The 25,249-nt window shown below is 37.9% G+C and overlaps 1 long non-coding RNA gene across 3 annotated transcripts in view; it reads left to right on the top strand.

Moving 5' to 3' along the window:
- LOC307149736 overlaps nt 1-25,249 on the top strand; it is a 111,882-nt gene that overhangs the window by 64,850 nt on the left and 21,783 nt on the right. The window contains exons 4-5 of one of the 3 annotated variants that reach the window (XR_013819613.1): nt 11,408-11,498; nt 11,618-11,776. This is a non-coding gene — a long non-coding RNA (uncharacterized lncRNA). Of the gene's footprint in view, nt 1-11,407; nt 11,546-11,617; nt 11,777-25,249 lie in introns of those variants that run through there. The other 2 variants (XR_013819614.1, XR_013819612.1) reach the window with 2 other exon arrangements.

Below are 25,249 nucleotides of genomic sequence, written 5' to 3'. Positions count from 1 at the left end.
TTTCACTGAGAAGAACATTGCAGACAGAGTAGAGTACATGATGTCCTTCACTTTTTATTGAATGTTGTGTTTTGAATGTAACGTCCTTGTAAATATTGCTCTCGTAAAAACAATGCCAGGTTCACATCACAAAAACCCTGATTTTAAGAGCCTTTTCTCCTAATGGAGCTCCTAACAAAAACTCAGGGGCAACACGCTCATAATCAGTTCAAATCATGCAGTTCTTCCAACATCCTATGATGTGACTAAGCAACTCCATAACCTGCCCGCAAACAAACCTGGGTTCAGTGTTTAATAACAAGTCTTACTTCTATTTTTAATAACATACTTTACCATACAAAGCCATTTCTTTCTACAGAGAAAAGGACAATGTGTATAAACGGATAACCCTGAACTAATAATCCTCTAAAATCAATAGATTCTGCTGCTGCTTATTAAAATCAGCAGAAGAAGGGAGAGATCTGTTTAAGCTTGTGTCAGTAACACAAATATGCAGAGTAAGCTCTTTCTGCCTTCATCTCTGTCCTACTGGGAGGCTTTACTCTGTCCATCACAGAGCAGAGGGAGAGAGGGAAGGAGAGAGGGATGGATTAAAACAGCTTTGTCTTTGGCTAAGTGGATTAGCAGCAGGTAAAGCTCTCGCTGCATTTCCGCCGTTATGATGTTAGCGCACGTCCTGTCCCAGCCATCTGCCATTTATCAGTGATTGATGAGCCAGAGCAGGAATCACTTTCAGCAGCACATCCACACACAATTGTTTTTCGGTCATGGTGGGTTCTTTCCACTGACTTCTGTTGGTTTTGTTCTGAGCTAATGATATTATATATCCCTTAACCCCTAAATCTTTCCCTCACAGAAAACTTTTTGCAGTTTTAGATTTTCACTGAAACATTATTTAGAGTGTTTATTGGAACAGTTGGAGTTGGATGGCCCCCACAAATGTAGGGAATTTTAGGTTTTAATATTCTTTTGGGGGTATTTGGCATCCAAATTTCTAATATTGGTCTATAATGATCTGCAGGTTCATGATTTTGTGTCAGTATTGATGGACTACTTCTTACCTCTTAATCTGACTTTAGAAAACTTTACTTTCTCAAAGGTCAGTGGATATTTTCTGTATATTTGAATACATCCAAACTAATTCAAAATCATTTAAACTGAATTTGCAGTGAATTCATAGTTCAAAATTGATCATTTAGGGGCCAAATGAACCTACAAGATTAGTAAAACCTAAAATAGGGCTATAATATAAATACCTGTACACTAGGGTGACCACCTGCTAATAAGCCCAAGGGGGGACAAGGGGTATGTTTCTGAGGGACAATGTGGGACACTGCCTGGCGCGGCAGTGCCCCCACCCCACCCCACCCCACGCGCAGACTCACTGATAGTGGTTTACCCATTTCTAGCACATACCACCTTACATGGTATATTATTAATGCCCTATTCCCCTAAACATGAGTAATTGCTGATGTATGCTCATGAATAGGCCAACCCATGTGTATTTTTTTAATTTTTAAATTTTTCATAATATTTTGAACATTCAATGAATTGACAGATGTACTTCCACTTAAGATTTACTATTTAATTTGATTTATTTTTCATTACAATTTATTCACTTTAAATAAATTATAATATAAAATTATAGGATTAACAGGAATTGTAGTTGCTCAACACCACAGGAACAGTAAAAAAAAAAGTATTAAAAAAAAACAACCACGATTGACATCGAATTCCCCTCCATGTCCGATTGAGAAGGACGTTTTGCAAAGGTCACAAAAAGCCCTCTCGGTATCCCCCTCAACACCTTTCAGCCACAAATATTCATTTTCCCAGTCTTTCTTTTACCCACACCTTCTCTTTTTAATTGATGATGGCGGTGCCTCTCAGACTCAGTCTCTTTCTCAAATATTTCGAATTGGAAAGCGCGCATCTAAAAGTTCCTTCCCAGTGTGTCTGGTATGCGCGTGCGTGCGTTGTCATGACAACAACGAAAAAGTTGACAACAACCTAGGCCGTTTCTCAATATGCGTTCTTGTCTGTACTTGTGTTCTTGTGGACTTGTGAAACGTCATCAGTCGCTGCCCAAGTACTGTCCCAATACACAAGTTTGCATTTTAGCAAGAACGGTTAAAAATCCCGGAAGTGTTCTTGACATGCCCATTTTACCGAGGATGCAACGGTTGGTAACTTGTGTGAACTTGACAGCAGAAATATCCCAGCATTCATTTCGGCATTCGAGGAAGGAGAGGCAGGTCAATACAAGTCGTTTTTCTACAATTTCGTACGCTATTTCATCACTAAATTCACTTCTGAGAACATTTGATGCGAGAAATCAACTGTGTAGATTTCAAAGATTGGCATTGTTACGAAAATTTATGGCGAATTGAAAATGTGCTCAAAGGTTTTCGGAAGTGAGAATCTCCATAAGAATAACGGCCAATAATAACGTCAATAATTCTCGTTATGTTTGGGTACTGCAGACGGCGTCTGTGCGGGGGTATTATTGCGCAATACCAGCAAGAACACATCGTCTCAAACTGTCAGCAGCGTTCTGTGTGCTCGTCACCTTGTGAGTTCATTCTTCCAAGAACAACTAGCAAGAGCGTTCTCCCCAAGAACACAAGTCCGTTCTTTGCATTCTTGGTTTTGAGAAACACCCCTAGTCAGCAGTTCAACTGAGGGGTGGGTGTGGCAACAATAGCGTGCTGAAATGTCAAGTAATGTTTGTTTGTCTGCTTGGGGCTCGAGGATATAGAGCGACCAACTTTTTTTGAGCAAGCATAGATTATGCGTGACACGGTCTCAATTTGCGGGACGCATGAATTGGGCTTCAAACGCTGTGCGCGCACGCGCTACGCGGGACGGGTGGTCACCCTACTGTACACACACACAAAGATTTTTGCTTATAAGTATGATTGAATTGGATCATCAAAGGTCAGCAGCAAAGACATTGGTTAATAAAGTGAGATTAAATCCATAAAGTATATGTGTATTATTTAACATTTAATTATTGGAGGTTTGCGTAATATTCTGAGTTTGCATTTCACTGATTTATTCATTTTGAGGAATACTGAATCTGTTCTTGTGCAAGTGAGATAAATAAATGCATACTCATATTTAGTCTAGAACTACAATAACGATCAACTTTACACAGAGCAAGCAACGCCTCAGCACCTTACTCCCGATTTCCCTCAACATGGACAAGATAATTGAATGAATTGGAAAACAAAGTAACTTGTGTTACTCATTTGAAAAAAATAACTGAGATGTTTTGTTGCCAATTTAAAATTAATACATTACTTTACTTGTTACTTGGAAAAAGTATCTGATTAAATTACTCACATTACTTGTAATGCGTTACCCCAAACATTGGGTATTACACAATTTTTCTCAAATAATCTTTCCCAGGTGTTCTTGTATTAAGCAGGATAATGTACAGTCATTATCACAAAATTGTTATATGAAGTCATTACCAAAAAGGAAACCCCTTTAGGTTGATGCAAGACCTGATCACCCTGTCTAGGTTTATTTAGTGATAATGACTTCACATTTTCCCATACATACAGGCCTATGTAATAAAATGGCATACACATCTTTTTTTTTTTTATTACATCATAGGGTAATAATGTTAGTGTGTATTGTGTTTAATGCACTCTATGTATCCCAAGACAAGCTATATTTGTACAATACTGTGACGTTTAGAATAATCTGAATATAAGACTTGACTCATATTAATTAGGTTCATTCATTAGTTCAACCTGATTTGCTTAAAAGGCAGATATTGGTAAATAAGTATATTTATAGCCAATGTATGATTACTGTTAATCATGTATGTATTTCCCATATAGTAGGAGACGGGGCATATGATTAATACACTTCTGTTCAACCCAGTATGCAAACTATTTTATTCTCATATGGATCATCCATTGAACAAGCAGTTAGATAAAGGTAAAAACAAATCCATATATTTATGATATGGGTTGTAATTTATGATAACAAGGGACTGTAATGATGAGCAGGCACAGACAGACTCTGTCAGCATGAAGGGGATTGTGTGTCCTGAAGCGTAAGAGTGTCTGTCCTGCCATATGTGGACATTATGTCCATGTGCTCTCCTTTTTTTATGTGTTAGGCCGTGCATATATTTGTATGTATGCATGAGATCACCCACACTAAGCCACCCAATCGAGCATGTCTCCCATGGGGTTTCACAGCGCCTTCGCAACGTAAATCAAAGGCGTGGAAGCAACTCACCAGTTCAAAGCGCAGCAGCAATGTGGATTGTTCTGGATGGATCTGAAAATGGCTCACTCAGCCATTAAACAGGGTGAGGCTCAGTACGGGGAATAGAGAGGGCAGAGGCGGGCTTTGATGTCACTAGATTTCATGTTTAGAAGTGAAATGCCTGGATGACACATCCTAAACTAATGGAAGTACATCCTGGTGTGCATAATATAAACCTGAACCCAGGTCAGAGGAGTTATGAGAAGCAGGAAAATGTACAAATGATATGAATTTAATTGGAGGCTGTGGCTGGCACTCAATGGTGTTACCGGTGCTTTTAGTGTAATATATCAAAGTAACCAGAATGATACACAACTGTTGTAGGCAGATGAAATTTATATTTATATATTTATCTGTATTTCATATATATTCTTCATGATGGTTGATCATTTTGGAAAGACATTATTTTTTGCATGAATCAATGCTCTTGATGTTTAAAAATGGTCTTTTTACTGACAAGATGGCTATTGTTGTGTGTTCAGTTAACCTGTAATATAAATTAAAACGGAAAATTAGTAAAGTAGTATATGGTCCATGTAAAACAAAAATCCCATATCATTTAGTTCATTTAGATCAGGGGTGCAGAACTCAACAGACCTCAGCTACAGCCCTGGAGAGATTAGGTGTTTTCGACTTGAAGTAGACCGATCGCTGTATGACATCAAAGTGCCATGAGAGCGTTTAGAGAGCAGAACACACCTTTTAGCTTCAACCCTAATTAAACACACCTGACATAGCTAATCAAGTCCTTCTGGCTTATTTCAACATGTGTGTTGGATAGAGCTGCAGCAAGCGATTATTTTGACAGTCGATTAATCTAACGGTTATTGAAATGATTAATCGACAAATCGTCGATTATTTATCCGATTAATCAGGCTTTGATCGGTTATTCCACTTTTGCAATTAGTTAAACTATTGAGTTATACCTATTGTAACTAATAAATAAAACAAGAAAATCACTTCAGCTTTTGAAAATATCTTTTTAATAACTGAGTAGACAAATCTCCTTATGGTTTTCTTTCCTCCTCAGAAGTCATCAGTAATCCTGGTACTGTGTTTTTATTAAGTCTGGAAATTGTAATAACCGTTTAATAAGACTAAAAATACGAATATGTGATATTGTGCATATTTTTTGAAAAAGGCTCCTCTCTAAAGTTCTTTTTTTGACTAACTATCAAGTTTATAGTTATTGAATGGCTTTCCTGGGGTAAATGTGATGCAACATATTGTTTGCAAGCTGTTTTATTGACGTCTTTCTGCGGTTGAAACACTGGTTAAGTGAATACATTAGAGATGATTCTTTTCAGTAAGTTGTACTGTATCATTCAACGTGCTTTTTGATGTTCATTTATGTTGATTTCGTGCTATATTTAAGAGTGCCAAAACCACATCTATTGTTTGAATTCCATTGTAAAATTGAGCTGAGACATTATTTTATATTAAAATTATCCTGCTCTGTCTTATCTATCAGCACATTGTCTGTATGTGTCCTTTTTGCTCTGTGATGTACCTTTCACTGCGTGAGAAAAAGGGATGTGTGGCGTGAGAACAGTGTCAATTGTGTGAGTTTGAATCAGTGAGAGTTGGCAGCCCTGATATTTTTTTGTAATTATGTTAAACCTTCCAACATTCTACGGGTTCAGCTTCGTTTGCACTCCGAAGCGCCATGTCTTCTATTGGTTTGGATCCAGGAGGGTTGCATTACAATATTGCACTACAGCGCCCCACTGGTCAAACTGTGTTATTGCAGGCCCTTCAAATATGTCATATGAGATCAAAAGACTATTCGACAACACAAATATTTGTCGACAATCTTTTGTGTTGGAGCAGGGTTGTAACTAAAATCTGCAGGGCTGCGACCTTCCACGAACTGAGTTTTGCACCCCTGATTTAGTTAATTTAGTTATTATGTTGTTGAAAGTGGACAAATAAAAATAAAAATCAAGTCTGCATAATGGTTATCTGACACTTAAAATCAATTCTATAAAATCAATATTGGTATTAGTCATAAAGTTGACATTTTAGAAATGTGGTGAAAAGATGATTGAATTAATCTTTAAAAAAAAAATTCTCCATTTGTGTTCCACAGAAGCAGGTTTGGAAAGACATGAAGGTAGATAGAGTAAATAATGATAGAACATTGGGCGAACTATCCCATTTAAAACTGCTGGTACAAATGATAGGCAAGTGCATATTGTTGATACTTCAGATATTTCAGGAAACTACACAAAGGCAACCTCCAGCTGTCATGAAGACTCATTAATTGGTTTCTCTCTCTCTCTCTCTGTTTCATTCATTCAGGTCCAGCGAAAGAGACAGGTAGGACATTGTTTGTAATGGTAACTGGTCAGGCTTTGTGTTTGTGCTGTATTCAGTCCTTGGAAGGGATTCATGCTTAACAATGTTTCACAAGATTTCTGAGATCAGAGGCTCTGATAGCCAACAGGAGCAGAAGGATGGAGAGAGAGAGTGTTTGCTCCTTGGCTTTTCTCCATTATCCCCCACAATCTCTTATGTGGGCCTTGCCCGTCAGGAAATCAATTAGAATACGTGGAGGAATGAAGAGAGGAATGGTACAGTATGTACACATATGGAAATCAGTGTTGGAGAACTAAAATTGCAGCAACACCGCAAACTTAATTTTTAAATCATTTTGAATAATTTTTAAGTTTAGTCGTGAAACTGTCTAAACTTATACGCATTCTGAAAACTAGCTTTATGGTCAGTTATGTATTCTAAATTGATTTGTATTGATTCTATTTAGTGTAAATGGGTCTATTGGAATACAGGGAAGGAAAATGTAATTTTTGTTAGTGGTGGCGAAAATTATTAGAACGGTAAGATTTCTGCTCTGCTCACCAAGGCTTCATTTATTTGATCCAAAATACAGCAAAAACAGTAATATTGTGGAATATTATATCAATTTAAAATGACTGTTTTCTATTTGAAAATATTTTAAAATGCAATTTATTTCTGTGTTGGTAAAGCTGAATTTTCAGCATCCAGTCTTCAGTGTCACATGATCCTTCAGAAATCATTCTAAAATGATGATTTGATGCTCAAGAAACGTTTATTATTATTACCAATGTTGAAAACCGTTTTCTTCAGGATTATTTGATGAATTGAAAGTTCAAAAGAACAGCATTTATCTGAAATAGAAAGCTTTTGTAACATTATCGCTACCGTTCAAAAGTCTAGGGAGTTTTTTTTTTTTTTACTTTTTTTTTTTTTGGAAAGAAATTAAAGAAATTAATATTTTTACTCAGCAAGGATGCATTAAATTGATCAAAAGTGACAGTATAGACATTTATTATGTTGAAAAAGCTTTGTATTTCAGATAAATTCTGTTCTTTTGAACTTTCTATTCATCAAAGAATCCTGAAAAGAAATTGTACACAACTGCTTTCAACATTGATAATAATAATGAATGAATAATGAATGTTTCTTGAGCAGCAAATCGGAATATTAAAATGATTTCTGAAGGATCATGTGACACTGGAGTAATGATCCTGAAAATTCAGCTACCGTTCTAATTATTTTGGCCACCACTGTGTATATTATATTATATTATATTATATTATATTATATTATATTATATTATATTATATTATATTATATTATATTATATTATATTATATTAATTATATTATATTATATTATATTATATCGATAGCAATAAAACTAAAAAAATAAATAAAAATAAGACAAAAAAATTGCTTCTTAAAGGTAAAGATCAACATTAAACAAACTCCATAATTTTTCTATTCAAATTGATAGCTCCTTCATCTCCCCCTCCCCTCAGGTTAAGAGTCTGGGTGTCATCTATCTTTTCTATCAGCACCCTATCTTTTCTGTCTCATGTTAATAATGTTACCCGGTCTGCTTACTACCATCTTCAAAACATCAACCGTTGATCAACATCAACATGAGCCTCACACCTCACTCCACTGCCATTCTTGTTCATAGTTTAAGTCACTTCTCATTTAAATTACTGTAATTCTCTTTTGTTTGGCCTCCCACATAAAACCCTCCATAAACTTCAACTGGTCCAAAACTCAGCTGCTCATGTTATCACTCGTACCCCCTCTATTCATCACACCACTCCTATCTCACAACAGCTTCATTGGCTCCCCATCATTTACAACTATAAAATACTTCTCACTTTTAAAGTCATTCATAATATTTCCCCTTCATATCTTTTTGATCTCCCTCATATACCCACACCCGCTCGCATTCTTAGATCCTCTTCTTCCATCCATTTTACTGTTCCCCGTATACGCCTTGTTACTATGCTAGTTATTCAGCTGCTCTGCTCCTCAGATCTGGATTTCATTGTTTTTACTTAAATATTGCTATTGTCTTGTTGATGATGTATGGTGACCTTGAGTGTCATGAAAGGCGCCTATAAATAAAATGCATAATAATAATAATAATAATAATATCAACCTTCACCATTTGAAATCCACACTTGAATGCATGATTTTTTGTTTTGTTTTGTTTGCAGTTCATATTTTCCTTTGTTGTCCTAGATCTTTGAAGATTAAGTTTATGAGCTGTATAATTTTTTTAGACAAAACATAGGCCCACACTTTTTCAAACTTGATTTATTTAAGAGATTTATCGTTGTAGTTTATCACATCCAGCTTACTTGGCCTCAAGGTTTCCACATGAAGTTATCAACCTTGGAAAGAAAGCGATGGGATGCGATAAGGTACTGTTATCAGACACATCTGTTTAACCTGCAGGTTTTTTCCGCCCTGTGACTTTGAAAGAGCAAGACAGCTATCAGTGAGAACTAATGGAGAACTCTGTCGCTCTGCCTTATGCCTTAGGCTGCTTATGTTTCTAGATTTAAAGGAATAGTCTACCCAATAATTCATTTCCTCACCCTCATGTCATTCCAAACCTGTATGATTTTCTTTCTTCCGTGGGACACAAAGAAATACATTTAGCTGTATGTCCGTGCTGCTCTTTTTCCATGCAGTGAATGCATTTTGAGACCAGGGACAGCCATGGTAACCATTTATTTTTATCGTAAGGAATTTATCATTTTATTATGAACTATGCCTTTAAAAGCAGAAGCTTGTCAGCTCAATCGTCGCCTGGTTGTTTCTCCGGTTTCATCAACTAATCCACCACTCTTTCTTTCATCCTTCGTCAAGGTCACCGTTTGACGTAGGTTGAAGCATGCGGCTTGTAAAACAGATTGCGTTTATGATAATGAAGCTACTTGAGGGTAACATCAAACCCTATTTTCATTCCATCACCTCCAAGGCTGACATATTCAATCAATTTGAAACCTATTGTGAATCAATTTCCTAATGATGGGAAATCAATATTTAATCTGTGAATGCAAGGTGAAATCTTGGTCAAGGTACAGTAGAGGTTTTCCCACAATCCTGTACTTCCAAACAGACGGTTTTATCTTTCACTTTCAAGTACAAAGCTTCCAAGAAAGTAATAAGATATTCACACTATCATACCTCTCTTAAAAAACTGCAAGCAAATAAATAAATAAGGATCACTGAGAAGGGGAAATCTCTGGGCTCATAGCTGCCGACTCTATCTCTTTTTCTTTTTTTCTCCTTCGAGAATGGAATATTTCCTCTAAGATGCTGCACTGTGCGCAATTTTCATTCTGTCATTTCTGGCCTTCCAGATATCCCAGCTAAGCTTCTGATGAGGTGACCCATCACTCTCCGTAGTTGAGCCAAGCTCTGAAAAAATACACTGCTTTACTGCTCGCCATGTGTGACGGGCTCTCTTGTGCATGTGTGAGAGAGTGTGAGTGTGTGCAAAGCCTTCGTTTCCTTCCTCCCCTGTTCCTTTGCAGGAGACCTTTGGTGTGAAAGGCAATCCTATTACCCCCAGCCCCGCGATAAGGGGGACTGGCTTGCTCACAAAGAATGAACTGGAGAAAGTGAGCCTCCGGTGGGTTTGGTTTAACCCAGGGCGGAACATTTTGGTGGGGTTTTCCACCCATCATTTCAGGGAAATTGGATCTTTGGCTGAGAGGTATGTGTTTAGGAGATGGAATTAGGTGTTTCACCACATCCTCCTGCTGCATCATCAGCAACACTAGTGAGAAGACCTGTGAAAGGAGCAAGCTTTCTGTGAGAAGTAGCTCTTCTAGCATCATCTTTGTCCAGCTAAAATCACAGTGTAACACATGATTATTCCATTCTTTTTTCTAAATGATCATAATTATTGATGATTATATAATTCAGCATGTATTAATTCTTTTATCGTGTTTTTTCCATAGTTTAACATTGAACTGGATCTGGGACAAATGTAAATATAAATAAAATCTATACATAAAATGCACTTAAAAATAAGCTTTAAAAAGTATTTTCTTGTAAAACATACTCCAACAATGTTTATTTTATTTACAGCTTCAAAAAAAATCATTTTTACAGTGTTCATTGGAACAAAAATCAACCCCTCTGACATGAAAGTTGAAGAAGCACCAAACTATTCTTGCAAGAAGACCGTTTATATGAGAAGCATATGAGACATGATGCGGAAAATTTGAAAGCTTCGCGTTATATACCAAACGTGCCGCTGACAACCTTTTGCAGTGCAGAATGTTATATTAAAAACAATTTTTATATCCTCGCTGGCACCTTAAAGGAAATGAATGTCATCCAGTTGAAATTGGTTTCCTTTTCCCTTCAGTATGTTATAACCTCCGCAAAAACTGCTCCCAGTTTGCTGCTCACTTTTATTTTTTCATTTTTTCAAAGATAGATTGCTGTGCCTTGTTTTACACACAAACACCTTTAGATTTCTGTCATCTGTAGAAAGAATTAGACCTGTTGAGCAAGATTATTGACAATTAGAGTTGTAAATATCAATGAATTATGAAGCAATATTGGTTATTTGAAAAAAAAATCTAATAAATAATTAAATTAAATGACCAAATAATCATTTGATAATTAAGAATATTTATTTAATAATGATATTAGTGATATTTTCCTTTCCTTCTTTTTGTGGCTTACTACTATATCTAATACAAAGAGCCAAAAGCCTAAAATAAAATTGGTATTTATTTCATGTCCAGCTAGCTTTTATTTCCTGAGTCTAGCGCAGCCAGTGCTCTAAATCAAAGTTTCTCCTCCAGGTATCCCAAAAGTGTTGTTCACCGGTGGCAGTGATAGCGATCCACCTCCTGCTAAAGTGAATATAATGGTGTCGTGGCACACAGAGAGAAAGTAAGTGAAGGCGTCCTCCTGAGAAATGCCTGCAGAGAGCCATGGAGGTGAGCAGCTAATTATGAGTCTATCCCCCTCTTCCTCTTCCTCTTTCATTCCCTTCCTTTCCTTTCCTTCAGAGGTTCATCTGCATGTTTCTGAAGCTCTGCAATTACCACAGCAAAACCCCTGGCCACTACCAGAGGGAAGAGGATGGAACAGGAAAGAAAGAAAAGAGGAATAATATTAAATTACATGAATATTTTAATACATACTTAGTCTCTTGGATTGCAATTTATCCCCAAAAATGCTTTTGAATCCCAGCATTGCATTATATTGCATTTGTGACCTTCACTCTGCTGTTAGAGATACGAAGCTTTTGCTGAAAACGCTTAAAATAAGAAAGCCATCATCAATTATAATGAATGAGTATGTGTCTGTTCCCCTTGCAGTCATTTTTCCACACTGACTTTCATTTTCCCAACACTAAAAATAATTCATTTGCTCAAACGCTCTCCAGTTTGTATGTCCAAAATGCTTCTTGATTTAATGATTCAACATTCAAATGACATCCCCTGCATGATGCACATACTTCTTCTATGTCTGCATTCTGCAAATAGTACAGGCCACAATTTCACCATGTTGCATAGGTTTGGCTTTCACTCAGACTGGGAAGGACTGCAGGTGAAAGGTGTTTTTCTGATGAACATTAACCTTCACTGGGTCAAGTGTACCATCAACTTCCAAACAACTGCAGTCTTGAGTCCTTTGACCGAAATGTAGACAAATGTGTGTCAATTTGTGTGATATAGAATGCTGTTTTTCATAATGATGTGCAGTTGGCAGTGTTGCTTGCATTTTGGTACCTTGTGGCTGCTGACACTAATTATTGATAACATGCTGTCTCATAACTTTAAATGTCCTACTTTTACAGTAATTCTTGAGAGACGAACATGAGGGAGAAGTAAAGCTATCAAAATGTATGTTTTTATGTGCTTCATGGCATAAAGCGATCATGTGATGCTCAAATTGGCAGCCGTTAGACTGGAAGTTGATCAAGCCTAACAACAAAGGTTTTCTTAGCATGTTTTGAACTAGAATCAAAATTTGTGATGCCATTGTTGTCATTTTATTGACAGTCTGCTGGGTCATATGATCAATCAGAAATCATTGTAATCATGTTGCTCAAGAAACATTTCTTTTTAATATCAATGCTGAAAACAGTTGTGCTACTTAGTCGGCATTAAAAGGAAGTTGCGATACGCTTTTCTTCCCTAATGTGACGTATATCCGAGTGAAACAGCTTCTGGAATGAGAAAAATGTAGGGCGAGACTTGATTTCGTCCTTCAGGAATTAATTGGATCGTAGGAAGTTGGGCGTTGATGTCTATATGGAGGCAGATCTGAATGCTAGTTTGCAGTCAGTTGCGGAGGATATTTAGTCCCACCCCAGGTCGAGACACACATAATGAAGAGAACAGACGTCGTTTTGATTAAGGATTATGAGGGCATATGAATTTTTAATAAAAAAAAAAAAATTATAATGATGTGCACGGATAAATAATTTATAATAAGCACTACAGCGTTCTGCAAAAGAAATTGACAATTTTTATTTCATGGTGACTAATATTTTTTGTGGAAACTGCTGAATACAAATATTTATTTAAAAATGTATATATAATTTAATATTAAAATGTTTATAATGTTGTGATTGCTGATTTCACACAATAAAAACAGAGAAATTAGATCAGAACTTTGGTGGGTTACATGCAACATTTTAACCTGTTAGGTCTGAACATCTAAATGAATTTCACACGGCCCACACGCATCAATGGCAACGATTTGCCATGGTTTCTCTGGCAGTTCAGTACGTGTGACTGAAACAGGTCTGGGAGATGCCCCATTTATTTGGCATGCAGGCAGGATCTGACTAGTTGCCCCACATCTTTATCGATTTCTGGCCACCATACTTTTGTACGGAGGCGCTGTTAAGTTTTTACAATGCCCTGATGCCCATCGTGGGCCAACAGCAGAGTACGGTATCTGGCTACTTGAGGAATAACAATGTGATTTCCCCTTAGAATCAAATGGCCTATGCATGACAGTTTGTGTTTGATGCGAGGACTACACAAGCTCCAACAACTCTGCAGGATGCATTTCCTCAAACTGCACTGAGTTTCATCTGCCTCATCTGCCTTCATGCCTCAGTGGCATTCTTTGGCTGTCGAGTGTTTTGCACTGCCTCCACTTTAGATTGTGCTGCTCCAACTCCGTTCTCCGTTCTTTCCCATGAATTCCATCTCAGTCATCCTGAAGACACACTTATCTTTGTTTAGTGTCAGCTGTTTCTCTTGCAAGCGTTTCAGTACTTGATGTAAGTGTGTATCATGTTCCTGCACAGTCTTTCTGAATACCACGTCATCCGAGATGTTGTGGACTCCGTCAATGTCCTGCAAAACTTGCCGAATTATGTGTTGGTATATTTCAGGAGCAGAAGAGATACCGAACATGAGTCTCTTATATCTCCATAGACCAGCGTGTGTGAAAAATTTAGTTAATGCTTGTGATTCGGGTTCCAACTCAATTTGGTGATATCCCCATTTCAAGTCCAACTTGGAGAACCACTCGGCACCTGTCATGTCCTCCAGAATTTCATCGATGGTGAGGATGGGGTATCGCTCACGCACCACAGCTTCATTGACTCTACGCATGTCCACACAAATCCTGATGTCTCCACCTTTTTTATGCACCACCACAATAGGTGATACCCATGGTGTGGGTCCTTCTGCCTTTTCAATGACATCTAATTGTTCGAGCTGCTGTAGTTTTTCTTCAACTAATTTTCTGACACTGAACGGCAATCTGCGTATCGGCTGTGCAACAGGAACAACACTGCTGTGAATATGCAATTGTAGACGGTTGTCTTTTAGCTTCCCCAACCCTTCAAAACATGCCTTGCATTCCTGGTGTAAGGATGTTGTAAGGGCAGAAGTGTCCTCATGGTGCACTGCATTGAAATTTGACATAGCACCAATGTGTAAGATTCCAAGAGCAATTGCAGTTTTGCGTCCCAACAAAGATGTCTGTGCACCATTCACAACCAAAACGTCTGCTTTGACGCTCTTATTCCCTGTAACCGGTCTAATGCCAGCAGTGAAGAATCCTTCCACAGCCAGTGGTGTGTCTGATCCATAAGCGTATAGCTGCTTGAATGTGGTCTTTAGCTGTGTATGACCATTGTTACGCAGTGTTTGGAACACATTTGAACCGACAATGTTACAACTCGCACCCGAGTCTATTAGCATAGCCACTGGCATCCCGTCCACCAGAATTGACATTTCAGTGTCATCTGTGTCTCCTTGCAGAACAAACACCCAATCAGGATCATCATCGTCTCCTGTGATGTCCACTGACACTTTGTTGTGTGGCACCTCATTTGTCACTTGGTTTACTTTTAGTCCCATAATGTCCTACACGGCTACAGCAATTGCACGTTAGTTGGCGTGCATATTTTATGCTTTGTTGTGAAGATGCAGATGGTTTGTGTCTTAATTGTGGCTTGCCACCAGCAGACTGTGTACTCGCGTGCAACGTGAGTTTTCCAACAGCATTAATAGTGAGTTTTTCCATTTTTGCAGCTTGTTGGTCCACAGCTTCCATAGTTCTGGCAATATCTTGCAACATAAACAATGTGAGATCCTTATCACGCAATAATCTTCTCCTGAGAGCAGTGGAGGTACACTTGTCAATGACTTGATCACAAATGAAATCATCTTTGTGATCGCCAAAATCGCAAGTCACAGCCAACTGCTTCAATTTGCTTACAAACGAATCCACTGATTCACCCTGCTCTTGTACTGCTTGCCGAAAAATGTGCCTTCTCATATGGAACGTTTTTCTTGGCCGTTCAGCCAATGTCAATGCTACAGTATATCAAATCGTTCAGCTTTGTCAATGCTACAGTATATAAAAGTGTTTATCACCTGTTTCTTACATTGTCTCGAATATATCTTGCACATCAGAGCCACCCAGGTGAAGCAGCAGCGCACGTTTCTGAGCATTATCTTTAATGCCAGAGGCCATCAAATAAAGTTTGAAACTGGTTACTCATTTTGCCCATCGCAATCCAATGCCGGCGGGGTGTGCACGTCAAATGGGTGCCATCGCCATACTGATATTTCCCCTTTTTGTTTTTGTATGCTTCAAAATCTCAAAATCTGAAGAACAATCCACATTAAAGTGCCTTAATCCGAGAGCTTTAATCCTCGTTGCCAGATGTAGTGTCTATCACATCAGATGCACACATTTTCAGGTGAACACACACTTCTTTATTGCCAACATACACTCCCTTTTCCTTTCTCCCCCGCCCCCCTAATGGTCACTATTCTACAATGTGTATGATGAGGACCTAACAGGTTGAAACATGTGGTCATAAATTTAGTTTGAGCTTTAATTTCAGTGTGCGGCCATCTATCTACCTTCTTTGTTCTTTGTTTTTTATCCCGGTACCTAAGGCAAATTTGAGTTTTGGATTTAATGCATAAACAACACCAAAATGTATTTTGTTTTAGTTGTACTGGCTTCCCTGTAATATATACTTATCGATCCATCATTCTCAGAACAAAAACAAGAGAAATTTAGAAATCCATGAAAGGCAGGGCATGTTTTTAGAGCCGCAGTGAAGTGTCATATTCACTGTGTGAGAAGATGACACTTCAGTGCATCTACCTGACCATGAACATGTAGGCAGATCCATTAAGGTTTCAGAGCCATCATCACTGTTTTCCATGTTCTCCAAAGCCGGGCTTGTTCAAATGGCCCTCTAGCCTCTCTAACATGTTGTTTTGCTTTTACTAAAACTAATGTTTCTTTCTCTTTTGCTCTTCCTGTGCATCACACTTTCTGTACTTTTCTCTCTCAGTCCCTAGTGGACTGCACAACACCTCGCTAAAACATTTCCATCGTTGTCTATCTGTAGTCCTGTAGCGTGGGGTGGGTAATGGCCGGTCATGGCTGACAGCTCATTGGGTTACTAGGGTTATGTGCTGTGCTGTTCAGTATTCTCATCATGGTGCATTTCCTCCTCCATCACCTCCAGCTCGTTTTAATACACCTCTATAATGCCTGTCTCACCAACTCCCACAGCGTCGTGACATCCACACATCATGCCATTAGATACATGGCCCTGCTCCCAATGCATGAAAAGAGCTGAATTACAGGAGGCTTATGTCCACAATATTAGTCACCTGTCAACTCAGTGCTTATTTGTTTTGTATCTATAAAAAAACACAGCAGACATTTAGCAATCTTGTCGGATTAAGATATTACCCTCTGCTAAAAGCATACAATCCATTATGGAAGCTTATTTACACCACGGAAAAAAAAAATAGTTCCAATTGTGAGATACTGTATGAACTCGCAATTGTGAGAAAAAAGTCGCATGTACAGTATTTTTTATTATTATGTTTTATTCCTTAGTGAAAATGAGCTTCCATAACACAACATTTGAACTCAAAATTGAAGCAAATCTCCTGATGAAATGTGGTTTCGAACACCTTTGTGCATGGCCAAATCTAATACGAGACCTTGTTAAATTACAGGTGAACTCCATTTGCAGGTCATAATACTGAAGGACATATCTCTGGTGAATTTTCGAGATGTCTCCTGCCCTAGTGGGTGTATAATGGAGGCTGATGGGTGCCACTAACCGCTAGCACACAAGCCTTCGGAGAGCCGCTAATGCCCTGCAGATATTGACCCAACATCCATCATAGTTCCCATCGTGCTTTCCCACCAGATGCAAAGTGCTGCTGCCTGTTTTCCAGAAGCTAAGTGAGAAATGTTCACAAATTGAAAAGAAGCTCTTTGAGAAAAAAAAAAAAAAAAAATCACGTACACGCAACCCGCTAGCTGCTAATTGTTGGGAAATTAAATGCGTCTCGTAACCAGTGGTGGGAAGGGTTGAGGAATCAATGTATTGATCGCACGTCCAGCTTACTGTTTCTAATCCTGCAAATCTTGTGTTGCTGCTAGAAGTGCCGTATTGAATATCTGAAGGAACCAGACGTGCTGCTTAAGTGTAATTTATGTAATGCAGTGGATGTGTGTGTTGAGTTTCATTCCAGCAAGTGCTCACTGATTTCGGGAGCTATTAAGTAAATTTATTTAGCTGCAGTGGTTGACAGGATCAACACAGGGGAACTCCAAAACCAACTCATGTTCTTAAGGTATTAATTTAAGCAAAACTAACAAATGTCATAATCATAGAACAAAGAATTTTAGATGATCGAGGATTAATTTAGCACAGTATGTATTATAGGTTTAGTCACCCAGTGTAATGACACACCAACGCGGGAAATGTGATGAACCCAAGTGCAGGAGTTTATTAAACACAAAACTGAAGAAAACAAGTCGCTGGAGGTCCAAAACAGCGCAACGTAAGGAAAGCCAGGCTTATTACATCAGTGACTCGCGTTGGTTTTCAGTGTGTTAGTCATTCCAGTGTCTGTTTAGGTTTAAAACACAAGCTCTGTCATATCCTGTGATTGTTTCTGCTGTGTGAAATACAGAATACAAATGTTTTTATCTGTCATGTGTATGTTGCAGTGTTTAGTAAATCTGAATGGATCCATGTACTGTAGTAGGCATATAATGTAGTCAGGTCAAGGCGGTTGCTTTTTATTTTTTTTATTTTTTTGCATCTCCATTTGTTCCTGCTCAGTATTGCAACGTTTAAAACATAAACAAGCTCTAAAAAGCTCTAAACAAGGTATTTGCTGTTGCACTGTCCATAACAGAGTACATAACAAAATTACTGAAACTTAAGCTAAACTTAAAATGTTAACTGGAAATTTTAAAATAAAAGGTAATTCAAAATATTAATAAATACTATAATAGTTTATAAATCATACTAAAATAACACTGATCACCTTATATACCCTGTCCTGTATTAGATTGCAACAAACTCGAGTTAAGAAAACTCAGGATGATAAATCCCTTAAAATAAAACCTATCTAGATTAAATGTTTTCTTCACTTAAGGGGTTTGTTGAAACTGAGCCAAGAGCTTTAAGTTGGCCACATTAGGAATATTCTCTTTCTGGCTGTTTGGTCCCACTCTGTATAATGTTTGAAAGGATCCTAATGTTAGAAACTTTGTAAGTTTATTTACAGCAAAGTCCCTGATCATTTCAATCAGACTTTCACAGTTTGTGTGGCCCATTTCAGATGTTTTGTGAACCTGTCACAGTGTAATGCAGGCTTTGCCAAGAGGCTGTTATTGATGGATGGGGCAGCAGCAACTGTATTGGTCCCAAGTAGGTCTAAAATACCTGGAGAAAGCTATCCGATAGCATTCACATTCATCTCAAAGGCAGCTGCTTGGCTGTTGCCTAAAACCCTGATCCCTTGATTGGACCTAAAACCTGCAAACATTGTGACGCATTGCACATGGTAAGAGGTTAGCCAGTGGTAACATAGTTAATTTACATATAGATCTTAAAGGTACAATAGCCAAAAAAAAAAACTTTAATTCAAAGAGAAAGTGAAAAACTAGTAGTACTGTTTATTGACAGTTAGTAAGGTATAGTTGTTGTAGTGGTTATATTTAGGTATGGGGTAGGGTTAAGGTATCTAGAATATGGTCAAGGCATTAATATGTGTTTTTATAAGTACTAAGCAGCCAATATGCTAGTAATATGCATGTTAATAAACAACTAGTTAATAGTTAATATGTGTACCTAATCTAAAGTGTTACCAAAATCTCTGCTGCATTACACAATTGCACATTAGTCAAAGTCAATCTGAACAGTTTTAAGATTGCAAAAACAACAACAAAAAAAAAAAAAACGGTTGAATAGATAATCGCAATAGAAGTGGCTTAACCTGCTCTTTTATTATTCAAAATGTACAATTTAAAAAAAAAATCAATAAAAGATATAATTGTATGCTCAGCTAGTTTAATGAACAGTGCTTTTTGCAAGAAAATGGTCATCTGAGGGTTTTGCTGAGTTCGACACATACAGTGCTGTAAACTTTGATTTTCCTCAGAAGTAATTAAGTCAGCCTTGAGAAAAAACATCTTAAGCTTTTGATCAACACATAAAGAGCATTATATGGACTTGTTTTGCCATGACAGACAGATGTTTTCTCTCTGTTGATCTCTACAAATGAAATTGTGCAGCGCTGCCATCATGGTTTGGATGAAGGTCCATTCCAGTTTCGAACAGAGCAACTTCCTTTGATTCCCATCATGCGGCGATGTGTCGGCAGAGGGACTTGCTCTCAGCATGAAATATTGAAGAAGTCGACCCTCTTTTGAGAATCAAAAAGAAACATAAACAGCGTATGTTAATAAGTTTCAGAGTACTCATTTAATAATTTATATATTACAAAGTGTGGAATGGTTTTAATTCAACATTCCTGCTAAGTGTGATCCTTTTCATTTGCAAAGCCACAGTTTGTGGTCTGACTGATGTGGGTGGGTTTGGGATCCTCTTTCCTGTTCCTGTCTTTGTCTCCAACAGGCGAAGAGAGACAGAGGGGGGAGCGAAGCCTTGAGGTAGTATTAAATAATGAAGAGGGCTGCCACAGTTTCAACAAATGTTTGAAAGCAGCTCGTAAGTGATCAGCGTATGCACGTATGTTTATGTGTGTACGTATCTTAAAAAATTCTGTGGTTATTCACTCACCGTCTGTCATGTCATCTTCACGCATATAATGACAGTTTATAGTGATCCTATCTGTCAAGTTTCCAAAATTAACACAAAAAAAAAAAAGCACCAGAAAAGTAGTCATGGTGATTCGAGCTCCACATTCTTAACAAAAAATATAACAAAACCGACAATTTAATATAAAAATATTATTCACTGATAATCATCCCCTCCAGTAAGCTTCTAACTCAAATCGTTATGACCAAATCATTGAGTTCATGAGAACCATTCGATTCTTGAGTTAGACCTTTAGATCCATTAGATCCAGCGCCTGCCTGCCTCTCTGTGCCAACTGTCTCTCAACTCCGCTTCACTTCCTCTAAGCCAAGTCTCCCAGCAGAGGTCCCTATAGAGAACTTTCCGAGCCGCCACGGAGGTCCAACTCGTCTCGTCTTCTCTGGCTGTTGTGAGAGACCCATCAGGACACACCCCACAGTTCTTCAATAGTTGTGGAACCACAGTAAGTGGGCTGTCAAGGCTTAAATCTTATTCACTTTAATCATTGAATGAAGTAATTATTTTCTGTTTAATTCAGATGATGCTGTGTTATTAATAAATTAGTCATGACAAAAAAAATTATGATATCCAATCTATTTTTCCATGACTCCGCTATGTCAGCGATTATAATGTTACCTAGCTTTGGGAGCTTGTTTAATACAGTAGCTTGTTGGATAGTATGTCACCCACTACAACTGAACTAACACAGCGATAAGCCAATTAGGTTACTATTGTAGATCTACCGTTGTGTTGGGATTTTCTCAATATGATGTTAAGTGGCAGATCAGTGGACTTGTCTGTCCCAGACGAAACCTAAAATACTAGGTATTTTGATAACTAATTGTCAAAACCTTCCCTTTGTGTAAGCTACAAGTATAATTTTGGCTGTATTATTAGTGTCCCCTTCAAAAATTGCTCTTGAGAAATATTTTGTTTATTGTCCCCCCTACTGTTAGATTAAATTTACGGCCATCCAGAGGCCAGCAAGTTAGAGCTGTGCGAGTAAACCTGACTTCCCTCACACGCTAGAGGCTATGGTTTTTAGCATACCTGTCAGGGTTTCGCCTCCAATGTTGGAAACACCGGTTCAAATCCCGCCGGAGGGGTTACATTGGTGCCGTGACCCGGATGGGAGTGAGTTTTAGGGGGATGAGTGTACCGGAAGCCAGCTAGTAAGAGCCATGTTAGAGGCTGTGGTCTTTAGCGTACTTGTTAGTGTTCCCGCCTCCCATGTCGGAAACACCAGATCAATCCCGCTCAGAGCGGTGCAAGGAGAACCGGAGGGGTTACATTGGTGCCGTGACCCGGATGAAAGTGAGGTTTAGGGGGGTGAATGTAACGGAGGCTAGCTAGCAAGAGCTGTGCAAGTAAACCTCACTTTCCTGCCGCGTTAGAGGCTATGGTCTTCAAATCTCACTCAGAGTGGTACGGGGAGAACCAAAGGGGTTACATTGGAGGGGTTACATTGGGTGAGTGTAACGAAGGGCCAGCTAGTAAGAGCTGTGCGAGTAAACCTCACTCCCCTGACACGCTAGAGGCTGTGGTCTTTAGCGTCCTTGTTAGAGCACCCACCTCCCATGCAAGTGGCTTGGTTCGAATCCCACTCAGATCGGTGCAAGTACGACCAATTGCACAAACATGTTTTTTTTTTATAATGGGGAAGCATAAGATCCCATCTTCCTGAGTAGACTTCATTCATTTCATTATTCTCATTTAACCATACCACTCTGTTTGTTACCTCCTCTTATCCACTTAGGTAAGTGCATGCAGGGTGGAGAGCCAATACAAGGTAAGAGCTTCACTCTGGGTTTGGTCATCATTGTTCAGTTGGTCCTTTAGCTGCCTGTGAGGCTGCTGTTCTTGACAGTTATTGATGATACAGTCGCTAACTGAGCTGCTCTCATTCTGAATGTACCACTGCAGAAAGAGCCATGAATGAACATTAGAGGCAGATCAAAGGAAATGCGGTTTTCCCCAATGGCACCATTAAACGAAGGCTTTTCTAATGCACCGTCCAAATTAATCTGCTATTTCTGCTCTGCATTTAAAACTGAGGATGGCAACCTTCATGCAACATCAGCTCGTGTATCTATATTTTATAGAGCTCACTTGGCTGTTCAATATTGTAAATCATTATTTTTAATTATGCCAATGATGGGATCAACTAATTTCAATAAATTTGTATTTACAATCCAAAAGATCTGCTGAACAATTAAATTGATTATTTACATAATAAGATATCAGGTTAAATATGTGCTGTAAGATATGATAGATAGATAGACAGACAGACAGACAGACAGACAGACAGACAGACAGACAGACAGACAGACAGACAGACAGACAGACAGACAGACAGACAGACAGATAGATAGATAGATAGATAGATAGATAGATAGATAGATAGATAGATTGATTTCTATCTATTTCCACTGTTCCGTCACACATATTTCAGTAAAACAAGCTAAATAAATCTATCAATAAATATTATTATAATTCAGACACTTTAATGTAGCTTGGCCATGAGCAAAATCAAATGTCACTGTGGTGCTTCTGAGAATATTTCTGAACAAATTACATGAAAATCACAGAGGCATTAGTTAAGCATTTCATTTATTTGTTTAAATTTCCATCTCAGGCAATTGATGGAGTGTGTCGGAGTGGAAATACACAGCATAATTTGTGCTTTTTCTCCTGACAGCCAAATAAAATTGGCATAACGTGTTCTGTACAAGAGGTTCAATTTGCCACAAAACTGTTTTGCAGGTTCAACACGGGAAAGTAAAGGAAGGAAAATTGACATCCCAAAAAAACCAACAGAAATTTCATTAAAATCATTCACTCCAATCAATTAACACATTCATACAATGCATTTTAAAATATGAAGACTGAAATACTAAGGCTGTAGTCTGTACTAATGTTGCTGACTGTAAACATTAGGATCAAAAATAGAACTCAAAGGATCAGTACATCCAAAATTTAAGTTTTAATTTGTCATATTGTCAGTTTTTGCAGTTTCACTTCTCATTCATTGCCAAATTCATTGAAATGTTAGTAAAATTCAAATCTAATATACAGTATATCACAATAAAGAGCTTAAGAGTTTACTGAGGGCCAAACTAAACCTCTTGATATTTACGTCTTGTATATTATGTTGACCGTCAATGCTTTACCGGTTAAAATGGTTAAAATTTATCCTACAATACTGCTGAAACTTTAATTCACTTTTTAAAACTGCATTGGAAAGGAATGCATTTCATTATTCAAACAAGTCATCTGCCTCTTTGAAGTACTAAGGTGGCAAAATGAAATGCAAAACATACATTTGCATTTGCACTTGTTGAGGCAACAATGTGATACCTTGCAAAGAGCTTGTAGAGTAACTAAATTTGGATTCCTTCAGCGCAGACATTAGGGAAATAAAAAAAACTTGTTTTCACCACTCTGTTTCCTCTGGGAGGAGATGACAAACACAGCAGAAAACTAGATACAGTTCTGCTTTGCAAAAATGTAGCATATTTAAATGAAAAATAAAATAGAAATATAGCTCTCAGTAAACTACTAGTTTAGTCGTTTTTTTTATACTGCAAGTATACTATATTAGTTTTGCACTTTAAGTATTCTATTACATTCATATTTAAGTGTTAAAGGGCACCTATTATGCCCCTTTTTAGAAGATGTAATATTGGTCTTGGGTGTCCCCAGAATGTATTTGTAAAGTTTCAGCACAAAATACCCCACAGTTAATTTATTATAACCATTTGAAAATGTCATTTTTGGGGCCTGTTTTAAAAAAGAGCTGTTTTGGCGTCTACCACTTTAAATGTAAATGAGCTGCATATCCCCGCCCTGCTGGACCTAGATGATGAAGAGACTCCGGCACAGAATAAACACGAATGAAAATGGACTAAACGTCTCGGAATGGTTATTTGATACATTTATGTACTTACAAAGTTTTAGTCGCGTCCCCTTTGCCATTATGGATGTGCAACACACACACACACACACGAACTGTGATAACGTTCGCGCAATTTTTTTAAACTACACACACACACACACTACTGTGATAACGTTTGCTAAGTACAAACGATTTATTTATTTATTTCTTAAGGGGAGGGAGATAGACGTTTATATAGCATACTGTCAATGGAGATAGAGCAGACCTTAATTTATTTACATTTGTAAATGCTGCAAAAAAATGCCTACGTGACATAAAACTGCCTGACGTTGTTTGTTGAGACATCCTATGACAACGACAATAAATAGCTTTAGACGCATTTGTTGTTGAACTGGCTGACATCGATTGAAATGACTATTTGCTCAAAAATCATAAAATACACTTACTTCTTCTGGAGGTGACGTTGGATCGCGAACAGTAGGCAACGATCCACACTTGAGGATTAACTTTGACCCTCGTTCACTAAACAGTCAGTCAGAAAATGATTCTTGTATTTAGGAAGTTTAAGTGGTGCCTTTTCTTCATAAATAAAATCCATCTGCTGTGTTTTCAGTGGCTCTGATGTCAGTGAAGACTACTATGTCCATTCTTACATCCCACAACAGAACACCTACACTTCTTAGGAGACATTACCGGCTGTTGTTGAAAACAATGGAGGATGCAGATCACCGAGGGCGGGGTCTATGCCAAAACCAGATGTCAATCAAATCACGTCGGTGGGGCTTAGCTCATTTCTACGTCACAATGAGGAAAATCTAGAACAGGGTGTTCTGAGACAGTGCTTATGATTTATTGAGATAGTAAAAAAACTACTGGGTGGATTTTTATCATTCTAGGGTGGTTTTGCTCACACATTGCCAACACACATTTATGTTAAAACACCATGTAAAAGTGAATTTTGCATAATAGGTGCCCTTTAATTTATTGAACTTTTAACTGTAATTTAAAGTTTTTTTAAATAAGTTGCCACAGCCAGCACAAGTATTTGTGATCATTTTTATGAAACTTTCATCGCCCTATTTTGTTGAATGAATATTTGATCATGCTAAATATCAAAAGAGAGAACAGAGCCTCTGCTTAAAAAAATATTCTAGCTTGATGCATTCTCTT

Source organism: Squalius cephalus, assembly GCF_949319135.1.
Source record: "Squalius cephalus genome assembly, chromosome: 21".
Taxonomy (NCBI): Eukaryota; Metazoa; Chordata; class Actinopteri; order Cypriniformes; family Leuciscidae; genus Squalius; species Squalius cephalus.
Note: the sequence above shows the minus strand (reverse complement) of the source record. Positions and strands in the feature narration are given on the sequence as shown.